This window comes from Megascapheus bottae, chromosome 12 (genome assembly GCF_031878675.1).
Source record: "Megascapheus bottae isolate mThoBot1 chromosome 12, mThoBot2.hap1, whole genome shotgun sequence".
Classification (NCBI taxonomy): domain Eukaryota; kingdom Metazoa; phylum Chordata; class Mammalia; order Rodentia; family Geomyidae; genus Megascapheus; species Megascapheus bottae.
Window position 1 is genome coordinate 28,984,989 of NC_143520.1, and position 10,933 is coordinate 28,995,921.

Here is a 10,933-nt window from a genome sequence, read left to right on the forward strand (position 1 = left end):
CATCTCCCAGCTGTGAACCAGAAAGATGAATGCTCATAAGAGCACATTGCTTTTTGTTCTGGGAGATATTTTTGTACTAATTGGCATATAGGTAGAGAAAATTGAGGAAATTCTTTAAACTTCAATTAAAATCACAAAACCACTTTGTGAGACATTGAAACTCTCAGGAACGTATTCCATTTCCTCTTAGTAGTATATTCCAGACCAGGAAAACCATTCATGAGGGAAAATGGAAGGCATATTCTTTGCGGGTTTCTGGAGAGACTGTAATGGAAGGTCTCTATTGAGGCTTAGAATTGATTAAGGAAATATATAGGCACCACGAGGATTCTAGGAAAATACCAGGGACGTCATGACCAATCTGACTATTGATGGAGAAAGGGAAGGTATATGCCACTGGGGCCAGGGAGATCTGTAACAATGGAAGGAGCCCACAGGGAAGGAGCAACCATGCCGTTACCGAAGGACATGACTGCTGTCAGAACATAAGGTGCCAGAGCAGTGAGTGTGGAGAAGTCATGCTCTGACTGCTCTTCCATCCTTCCCATTGATCTCATTCCATCAGAAGCTAGAGAACACTGGAGCCCAGGTACAGACACTGATCAGGGAAAAGGCGGATGAAGGAGGGATTTGTTGAGGTAAAGAATGAACAACCTGTGCAGTTATCATCTGCATCATGATAAAATGTTATCCTCTGCTGAGTTGGTCTTTAGCATACTGAGGTAATGTACTACCTAAAATATAGTCAGGAGTGTTGCGAGCCGAGTACAGGGTCAGGCTGGCCCATGAATCTGCATCACTGAATAAGATAACCACACAAAGAAACGAGCTGTCATGTATGAATGCCATGCTTAACTTCGAGCTATATTGTCGGTATTATGAACCACTTTCTGTTGAGACTTGATTACCATTGGGTACGAATGTGTTATTGCTTTATCGCTCTCTGCTGAGACCTATAGTGAGAGTAAACACGTGGATCTCCTCCACTCTTCCCACCTTTGTGCTGATAGGCTCCTACACCCTATGTTAGCTGAATGTACTTCCTCAATAAACAAGTTCCTGCCTTGACGAGTCTTCCTGATGTGTATGATTGTCTCCAGCGAGTGAGGGTTGGGTATGGGCGGTCAGTCGGCCCTCTCCTTTCTCAGTTTGTCCTGGTCTGGGCATGTTCTCTTTATCCCTCCTGAGGGTTGGGAGGGACCAAGGGCTAAAAACCCAGACAAGGTGCAGGAAGGGGAATGGGGGATGGAGGGTGTTGTAAGGATAGGTGTGAGTGAGTGTTTCCCAGATACAAAACCATTTAGAATAGCATATTAAACTAGAATACCACACTAAACAGTTCTCCTTATTCCAGGAATTTTCAAAGCTGTAATATACTCTTTAAATCAGCAAACAAACAACTATTGAAAGCCATGGTGAGCCAAGCACTGAGCTAGGCATCAGAGATATGGTGGTGAATAGGGCAGCTAATGTAGCCAAGTGAGGGCAGATAATAAACAAGAAGAGAAAAACTAACTAAACAAAGTGTGGGGAAATCCACCCCCACCCCACAGGAACAAAATGTGAGAAAAGTGTCCCTGAGTTAAGCTATTAAACATCTAAGACTTTTGTTTTTGGAAAAATTTTTAAGAGTGAAAGGCTGATTGGAGAAAGTCAATCTGAGTTGTCTTTGGCTACTGGATACGTATTTTGGTCTGATGTTTATATGATTAAATGCTAATGTGTAGTTCTTGATGGTAGTTTTCAGCTTTGCTGGCCTTAGATGGTCAATTGGAGTTAGAGAGTGAGCCCGATACCTATGGAAAATGGATAATAGGAAGGTGACTAAAAAAGGAAAACCAATTTCTTACATGTCAAAGTCATTTAAATCATCTTAACATTTTTCTTGCAATGTATACTTTTTCTCAGAGTCTGTCCTGTAAGGCAATATTTTGCTCTTACAGAAATAAACATTGAGTAGGAAGAAGATAAGAGTACTTACAAGATTTTGTTTATTTATTCATTCACTCAGTTATAGAGTAGTAGGATTTGAACTCAGGAACTCATGCATGCTAGACAGGCACTCTACCACTGAATTGTACCAGCAGCTATACCATCATCATACACCATTATTTTTATTGTGATTAATAGAAGGGTTACATTATATTCACCAGATAAAAGGTGCATAACTTCACAAACATTGATACTCTTTCTCATGACATGGTCCCCATTTCTCTCCCACCCTTCCCCTCCCCCCCGTTTATCTTGATTCCCCCCTTCCCTATCCAATTTCAAATAACCAATTAAGCACATATAAAATATATCAGATAACAAGGTGAAATATTGTAACAATATGAGATAACCAAGGGATGGCAAAAGAGATGAGAGATAACATAGTACGTTAAGAACAACAGTCATTCATTATATGGCTTTTGTTTCCTTATCCTGGAGGTCCTTACAATTAGTGTCATACTATTTGGCCTAATGTCTCTAGATTTTGTTCTATTGTAAATCTCTACTAGGAGAGCCCAAGGTTTCTACTGATTATGACAAATGAGGGAGACTATTGGGCCTATGTTCCTTTGAGTCTGGCTTACAAATGGGGTGATGTTGTTCTTCCAGACTGCAGCATAGAATTCCATTGTGTATAAATACCACATCTTGTTGATCCACTCATCAACTGAGAGGCATCTGGGTTGGTTCTATATCTTTGCTATGGTAAATAGTGCTGCAATGAACATCGTTGTGCTAGTGGATTTAGTATGTCCTTGTTTCTGGACGATTGGGTAAATGCCAAGCAGTGGAATTGTTGGGTCATAGGGGAGCTCTATGTTTAGTCTTTTGAGGATCTGCCATACTGCTTTCCATAGTGGTTGCATACACCATTATTTTGCACACATAATTTGGAGATAAATTTTCCTGCCCAGGTAGACCTGGACCATAATCCTATTTTTGTTGTTGTTGATATTGAGTCCCATTATAGCTGGGATAAAAGGCACATGTTACTATGCTGCAGATTTTTACATCGAATTGGAGAGCTGAGGATGTTCCTACCAGGGCTGGCCTGGATTTCTGACCCTCCCCATTTCCCAGTCTCAGTCTCCAACATAGCTAGGATGACAGGTATGTGTCACTGCACGAGGATACTACTTTGTTTGAAAACCAATTACATAGTGGCTTGACAAAGATAATAAAAAGAGGAGAGAGTATCTTTCAGGGGTTATTTCTCCATTGTACACATGTATCTGACTTTTAGAAAAGATCGGGGTTTTTGGGGGGAGGGTGTAAGAAAAAGGGTGGCCAGTTATGTTAAAAAGTGCTTACTGTACTCCTCTGGATCCATGTGTGCCACCTCAGTGGCTATGGGAGTTGCCATAGCCATAGTTGTGAGAACTCACAACTAGAACGTCTCGTGCCTCCCTCCTCATCCACCAGTGGAAGTTGCTCTTCATTGGCTTTGGTTCTTCAGTATCCAGCCACATCCTCTGACTTTTTCTCTTCATTTTCTCCATTATTAATTACTCCCAAAGAGCCCTTCAACAGTTGGCTTTGATTTTTATGAAGTTTCCTAGAAAACTGAGAAACCTAGGGGTTTGAAAACAATCACACAACAGGAGAATGACAGAGCAAAGATAAATAATCTCCCTTCTCTCTCTCTCTCTCTCTCTCTCTCTCTCTCTCTCTCTCTCTCTCTCTCTCTCTCTCTCTCTCTCTCTCTCTCTCTCTCTCCCTCTCTCTCTCTCTCTCTCTCTCTCTTTCTCTCTCCTCTCTCTTCTCTCTTTTCTCATTTCCTCTCATCTTTATCTTCTCTCTTTCTCTGCCTCTCTGTCTCTGTCTCTCTTTGTCTCTGTCTCTGTCTCTTTCTGTCTCTGTCTCTTTCTGTCTCTCTCTAGTAGTGATGATTGATCCCAGGGACCTTGGACATGTTTAATTGCTGCACTGGCTGGAGAATCAACATTATCTCATTAGCTTTCTATTTTAATTCATCTTCAAATGGAATCTATGTGTTACCCAGTACCAATAGCTCACACCTATAATCCTAGCTCCTCAGAAGGCTAAAACCTAAAGAACTGCAGTTTGAAGCCAGCCCAGACAAGGAAGTCTGTGAGATTCCATCTCCAGTGAACTCAAATGCCAGGATGAAGGTGTGACACCTGGTTATAGTGGAATAGTGCTTATGTAACAATTTGTTTTAAGATTGCAATGCTCTTCACTTTACCATTCTAGTTGCAAGTTTTTCTCTCAGTTTTAAGACACTAGATGTATAAGTTAATGATACCAGTGTAAACAGTGACTACTGATATAACTGAAGAGAAAAATGAAAGGATTTCTATAGGCTGAATAAAAAGAAATGAGCATGTAATAACATGCAGAAAGGTCTTTGGGAAGGAAGGGGTGCCTATACAAAGTGTATTCTCTTCAGCTGCTTCTAACTAATTTTTCAAAAACTTAAAAAGAAAAAAGGCCAGCCATGAATACAAAGCACTGAGTTCAGGCTTAGTACTAACCCATAAACACACACACACACACACACACACACACACACACACACACACACACACACAGAATCATTGTGTAAAAAATTCTTACTGAATTAACTCTTCATGTTATCTATATATATTTAAATTATCTATATATATTTAAATTAATGATCATTCTGTTGACACAAGTTATATGCATAAATACTAAGAAATTTTAAAATGTGTGCTTCCAAGACCATCAGTCTACTGAGCTTTTTTAAGTTTATAGCAAAGTATATAATCCTTAGAGAGGTTTTGCCACAGGATATTAAATGTTGAAAATAACATTTGCATTGCTCATTATGACTCAAAATATACTGCTGTAAATATTTCATTTAACTTCACAATAACTGTCACCTGAGTAAAATATTAGGATATCTATATCAAAAGTAAGAAATTGGGACCGGGAGTTTGGCCTAGTGGTAGAGTGCTTGCCTAGCATGCACCAAAACCTGGTTCCATTTCTTGGTACCACATACATAGAAAAAAGCCAGAAATGGTGTTGTGGCTCAAGTGGTAGAGCTCTAGCCTTGAGAAAGTCCAAGGACAGTGCTCAGGCCCTGAGTTCCCAGGACTGGCAAAAAAAAAGTAGGAAATTGAAGTTCAGGTATTAAAGGGCATTCTTGCTCATGTCTGGTGGTTATTCAATTCCATAGTGACTATTTTACAGTGTTTATTAGTAAACTTTTTAGTCCTTTACAACTTTGTTACCTATTTTGTCCACTCTACCATGTTTTGTTTATGGCTTAGTCAGCATAAAACTCTGTAGCACTGTTTGTATTGAAGAATACAGGACCATATACATTTTTTATGAGACAACAAAAATAGGCTACATAATTAAACACTTACCCTGTTTCTAAAAAGTTGATATCTATTAAGGCATTTTTTTTCTCCGCATGTTCCAAATTTGACATGTGGTTCTGTAAAATTAATGTTCATTGATTTTTTTTAGAAATTTGTACACTTCCGACACAGAGGACTTAGCTTTTAGAGGAACCAAACAGTACATCATTATTGATTAGCTATTGCCTGTCCTTAGGAGCTGCTGAAAATGTGAATATACTGCTAAATGGTTTTCAGACATAACATTTTATTTAATTCATTTCCAAAAGCCATTCAGTCTCCCAGTGAACTACAGAAGAGTTTACTTTAGAAATATCAATACATTTCTTAGCCAAAAATGTCAAACAATAATAGGTGATCTCTAGCATTAGCTTTAATACACAAAGAAAATAAATCATCTCACCTTCGTGGGAGAGAAAAAATCATTTCTCTGTGACTTAAAAGAATATATCCTCTCTTTCCAGTACCTTCTTGAGTTTGCGCAGTTAAAAGTGACAATGGGAATATTGATGAAGCAGAACAGAGCAATTGAGGAGCACAGGCATATCTTGAAAATTACCATTCCAAATGCCTTGTGCATTTATTTCCAACGTTGAACATGCATGAAAGAGCCAAGGAAATTTCATGTAATTGCCATACTCTAAGGGTTCCAGAGGGAAATTACCAATCACAATTATTTACTTAAACACAAATGGGAGACTAAAGTAACCTCAGGGTCACACTGAAACAGCTCTGGACTTGGGCTACAACTTCAGAGTTAATGGGAATGAGCAGGCAGTAAGGCCACAGGGGTATACTGAACACAGCCTCACCATAATTAAAGACCCACAGGCAGCCAAATGGCATTATCCATGTGTCTGGGAGGAAAGAAGGTTTACCTATATCCACAAACCTCTGAACACCAGGTGATTGTAAGTTCCTGCCACATACTTCTACTGTCTTTGAGAAGGCAAGCTTCCTTCACTGTTGTTGATGAACTGATTGTCACGGGCAGTTGTTTTAATTGCTTTTTAATCTTCAATAATCACATTATCAAAGGATTTATTTAAACAACATCCCATGCCTGGCCTGAGGCTTCAGGATCCACACACACAAGGTATCCTTGTACGCATAACTCTACTAAGCATAGAGAAATTAACTCTGAGAGCTTCAAACGAACATACTTGCAAGTCAATCGAATCCCTCAGAGGCAGGGATCTGTTAGATTTGTAGAAGGTATAACTCCCTTAGGAAGGCAATTATAATAACAAGATGAAGTACGAGTAGAAAAGCAAGCACATGCGGAGTTCTAAGCACAACAACTGTACTACCTGCCAGTTTCTGTCACCTGGACACATTTGAGCCATGATTTAAGTCTATGAATAGATAAGAGATCATTGTCATTGTTTTGTTATTTCATTCTAGATGGGTTTGGATAACTATTAGCAGTGCTTCTCTAGAGATGTGTATTTACATAAAAAATTAAAGTTCTCCTGGTCTCCTTGATATGTGGATATTATATCCAAACAATACAAGAGCAATGACTCAATATTCAGGTAACCAAGATTATGGACACAGTCCTGAAGATATAAACATAACTATATAGACATAAAAATCTATGGTGGGATATACACTCTATAGACATAATGTCTTATTATATAGATTGATATGATTCTGTGACTTACAAACCTTCAGCTTAATTTTAATTATGTTCTAAAATCTGTGTGCCAGGGATTGTATATACAGATTATCTTCTTGAATACTTGTTTGTTAACATGACATTTGAAATATGATAAATAAGATGAGGGGTGGGGGTGGGTGGGAGGGAAATGGGGACCAAGACATGAGAAAGGGTATCAATGTATGTGAATCAATGCACCTCCTATCTGGCAAATACAATGTAACCCTTCTATTAATTACAATAAAAAAATATAAAAATGAAATACGATATAAAAATCAGTGCTAATGAAATCTTCCAAAAAAAGTTCTGTGTCCTCCAAAAACTTCTGCTTTGGTTATTAGTCCTTAAGTGTACCAAGTGTCACATGGTGCCATATATCTGTAATCCCAACATTTGGGAGGCAGAGGCAAGATCACCAGTTCAAAGCCATTCTTTTTAAACTGCTTTGCCAATTGACAGCTTCTCTCTACAGTTACTTAGAGATAATAAAAATATACTTTTACAAGAAGTCACTGTTGACTACATAGTAAGCTCCAGGCCAGTCTAAGCTGTGTAGAAAAAGCTTCCAAACAGTTAAAAAAAACAAAAGCAAGATAAAAGTGGGTTTATAGGAGTATTTATTTTCATGGAACTTTGAATATGAGTCAGGAAGAATATTTACATAATAAAGCAGTAATAGAGAAAAGAGAAAACTTTTCATGATTTCATTTCAAGATACCTGATAAAATTAGCAGGTGATGGGTAGTGTATTACTATTTTTTGTTGTTGTTTTGTTGACCATGGGTTTTTTTTTTTTTGGTTGTGGGAGTTAATGATTTTGAAGCGAGCATTCCTGTTCCCCCCAGAAAAAAACAGGTGGGATGGGGATTGGGCCTATCTACTTGAACATGCCAACCAAATAATACTGACTCACTCCCAGACTATCTGATATTTTTTTTCAATTCTCTGAATAAGTTTTTCTGATTCCATCTGCCTGGTAGTAGACCAGACATCCAGGTCCCTTGTAGGGTCTTGAGGGATCTCATTAGAGGCCAAGGTTGATACGCTGGCAGCTGACTTGACAATGACCAAGGCCACACATTCCCTCAGCTATTCCATCTTAGAGGGAACTATAACAGCACCATGGAGAGTCATAATAGCAAGAGATTTCATTTTTACTGTACTTTTCCACATGCTCTGAGACATTTGGCAATGAGGAAACTAAATCAGAGTCAGAGACTATGTTCCCAAAGTCAGAAGAACTGATAGACCCATCCATCCCAGATAAAGGGGAGCTTACTTGTGAGTGGCAGTGTTGTAAGTTAGCCTCCCACAAAGACATTCACTGATCTTCAGTTCAGCACATTCTCAGCAAACACCTGGAAATAATGACCAAAACTTTGGGACCTTGGCCTGCCAACATCTTTCTTTATTATGGATTTCAGCTGCATGCTTTTTTGTTTATACAGGGTCAAATAGATAGTAAATGCTTTCAGAATCCTAGATACAATATCTGCAAAGATTTGCCTTTCCAAAATTCCCCACTGACAAGCATCAATGTGAGCTTAGATAATAGATCAGATTAGAATCCAAATATACATGTTACCAGAAGGTTATATCTGTTTTCTTTCTTAAAGTAGTTAATCTGTTTGAGTGGATTGTTGAGACATTAGCACCCTCACTATTGAAGAGAAAGCTGTTTGGTAGGGGTACAGGGGGGAGGAGAATACTAATGTTTGAATTCAGAGCTTTGTGCATATTAAGCTGGTACTCAACCACCTGAGCCATACCTCCTACCCTGCTTTTTGCTGGGTTTTTTTGGAGATAAAGTCTAGCAAATTCTTCTTCCTAGACTGGCTCCAAACCATGATTGGAGCTCCAAATCTCAGCTATTTGAAAACTAGGAATATAGTCATAAGCCACCATAAGCCTACATGAAGAAAATGATTTTAACCCACCACTCAGTCAGCTACCCTGTAGGGAAAACTGACACAGACTGACATAGAATCCCAATGAGCTTCCTTAACCACAGTGCCTACACTGTCCTCTTAGAGAGTACAAAGCCTCTAGTTTCTTCCAAAATTTTCTATTATCATTCAATGAAAGATGCAAAGAAGATACAACCTATATGGAAACAAGAGCTTCACCTTGTGTGATTGTTGTTCTTACTGTATTCTGTTACTTTTCTTTTTTTGCCCTTATGGTTAATCTCATGTTGTTACTGTATCTGACTTTGTTACCTGGTATATTGTATATACATTTATTTGTTTATTTGAAATAGGGAAGGGAAGGGGGGAAAACAATATGATTGGCAGGGGGTGTGGGGGAAATGGGGACAAAACCATGAGAAGGAGTATCAATGAGGGAGAAGTAATGCACCTACTACCACCTGGTGAATGTAACTGTAACCCTTCTATACCTTATCCCAACAATAAAAAAAGCAAAGCAAAACAAAACAACAACAAATAGGACATACAACCTAAGTTGTAGGCAAAAAAGGAGAGTTGTGGGTCTACACTAATGTTATCCTACCATTTATTCATATTGCTTCCTTTTCCTTATCATAAATTTATTTTTGTAACTTCTCATCATTCTTGTTCATCAAAAAAGTGCATCATACTCTGTTATATTTAAAAATAGAAAGGAAATTATTCACCTCAGAAAAGGAAAGTCAGATCATTTGTATTTCTGTGCTTTCAATGACTGATAGGTAATTCTTTTTAATGAATATCTTTTTGGTTCTTGAAATGAATTTCATCTGCTCTGAATGCAATGTTTCATTTTCAATTAATTTGGGACCTAAGAGCATTAATTATCCCAGCGGCAAGTCAAACCAAAACACTGGCTACAGACATTTAAACTTTGACCCTAAGAAATAGTTACTCTTCAACATGATTCATTTTATTTCTTCCCTCCAGAGGTCTAATCTTTCAACTCTTTCCAGACAACCTATAATTCCACCCCTTTCCCTCTCTAAAATTATCCAAGTGCTGTCTGCCTTTGGGAAAGAGTTACTGCTCTGAGGCAGAAGCAGTGAAGGTCAGCTGAAAGCGGCATGTCTATCTGCCTGGGGGACAGGGGATTCTTAAATAATTTCAGCAGTTCCCCCAAATAATGATTGGTTCCAGTAACATGATGACAGCCAAACTACTATCCTACATAGCAAAGAAGTTTGTTTCTCCACTGGGGAGGAAACATCTGCTGAGCGTCCATGGATAGTAGCCATAACTAAATGCTGGACAGAGCAGACAAGACTCTGTGACCCATAAACAAGCCATTAGACAACAAAACATCTCCTGGAATTTGTGTAGTTGTCACTGCTGCCCTTGAAATGTACATAGTGTTTGGTTTTTAAGCCAAATCTTTTCCTTGCTTTCCTAATACAATACAGACCCCGGTATTTTATTACCCATTGCAACTTCTGACCTGACTTCTTAAATTCTCAGAAAAGACATGAAAATGACTTCAGCGATGTTCTTTTGAAGGTCTGGAGTTGAAGTAGGCTAGCATTCATCAACATTGTGAGGTAGGAATTGGCTCTGATCACTAATGGCAACTCCTTATTACCTAAGAGGGCTTGCTTGCAGATCCCCCACTAGTTCCTACCTGCCCAGAGAGAGCAAGTTTGGTTAGTCAGACCTCAAACAGAAGGAGGCTAGATGCCATGTAAGATGAAAATGTTAAGGAGCCAGGGATTGTGATGCAGACCTATAATCCCAGCATTCAGAGGGCAGAGGCAGGATACTGGCATCAAGCCAATCAGGGCTATGACCTTATTTCAAATCCTGGGTCCAGGGCAGGCATGGTGTCAAATATGTAAGAGGCTTTTTGTCTGAGGCTAGCCCTAAGCTAGACCCTATCTGAAAAACAACTAAAGCAAAAAAAGGGAGGGAGGCTTGGCGCATGGCTCAACTGGTAGAAAGCATGAGGCCCTGAACTCAAATCCCTGTTA

The 10,933-nt window shown here is 38.9% G+C and overlaps 1 long non-coding RNA gene across 2 annotated transcripts; it reads right to left on the reverse strand.

Moving 5' to 3' along the window:
* Positions 1-1,673: 1,673 nt before the first annotated feature.
* Positions 1,674-10,532, reverse strand: LOC150056384 (uncharacterized). Of its 2 annotated transcripts, none has more exons than XR_016537314.1 (4): positions 10,408-10,532; positions 5,349-5,419; positions 3,304-3,555; positions 1,674-1,796 (listed from the first exon to the last, which is right to left on the reverse strand). It is a non-coding gene; the product is annotated as an uncharacterized LOC150056384 (long non-coding RNA). The 2 variants fall into 2 exon arrangements; XR_016537313.1 differs by having other exon boundaries at positions 3,304-3,564.
* Between the last annotated feature and the right edge of the window lie 401 nt (positions 10,533-10,933).